Source organism: Dipodomys spectabilis, unplaced genomic scaffold (assembly GCF_019054845.1).
Source record: "Dipodomys spectabilis isolate Male_0828 unplaced genomic scaffold, ASM1905484v1 ptg000487l, whole genome shotgun sequence".
Classification (NCBI taxonomy): Eukaryota; Metazoa; Chordata; class Mammalia; order Rodentia; family Heteromyidae; genus Dipodomys; species Dipodomys spectabilis.
The window spans coordinates 143,322-144,402 of NW_024871164.1; positions in this window are offsets into that span (position 1 = coordinate 143,322).

The window sequence follows — 1,081 nt, forward strand, 5'->3', positions numbered from 1 at the left end:
CCAACCCAGGTTGGCGTATTCATTAAATGTTTTTCTCCAGTTAGCCATCAGAATTGTGTGTTTCAAGTGGTACAGTTAGAACACCATGAGACTTGAATGGGAAACCTACATGGTAGTGCCAATATGTGATTTTATTAAGAAAAAATGTTGTCCCATACAAAAAAATCAAACACCACACACACACACACACACACACACACACACACACACACACACACACACCTTAAAAAAGATGTTAGTACTGAAATACAAATAGGTTTTTTATTTTTATATGTCTTATTATTAGTTTTAGTGAGATTTGACGTGGTAGTCTCTACTGATGAGCCACAATTTGAAAACTGTTGAAATGACTACCCATGTCTGTGCTCAGAGAAAAATTCTCCTATTTAAGTCTTCCTCCTTTTCCAGCAATGATAAGTTGTCTGTCCTTGGCCCAGTTTCTTTTTTCGGGATGCAATATCTTAGACATTTCTGTCTTAATATATCCAGGATTATAGGTGGCAACTACTGTACTGGACGATACCGTTGGGAAAAGTGTTGAAAGTTCACCATTCAGTAGAGGTTGTTAGCATTCACCCATGATCACTCTGTACACAGAATTGGGAACTTCTTAGGGCTAGGAATTCAGGGGAAGCACTGTGTGTTATTTCCTATTTTTTGATTTAATAGCAGCTTCTATCTATTGTCGACTTTTAGCATTATGTGAAGTTTAAGATTGCCTCTAGCAGACAGAAGCACTGTACTAACTGTTACTATCAGAACACAGGAAGAGGGAAAAGAAGTTCTGAAAGAGCCATATAGCCTAGGCAATGAGCTCTTAGAAACTCAAGCTGCCTGTTATCTTATTTCAACCTAGAAAGTCAGAGCCTGAAGGGGTTTGTAAGCTCCACTTATATTCCTGATCATGGGGCTATCTTCCCCTCAGTACTTCTGACCCTTTGCTTCAGGGTTTGGCAGTGTGTCTTTCTTTCTTGTTAGTTCATTGGATATTAAGCACGCCGAACTGCGGGTTTCCATTGCCCTAGTAGATGTTTGGCATTCTAGGACCTTCCTTCCAGGGAATTCTCTTCTTAGACCCTCA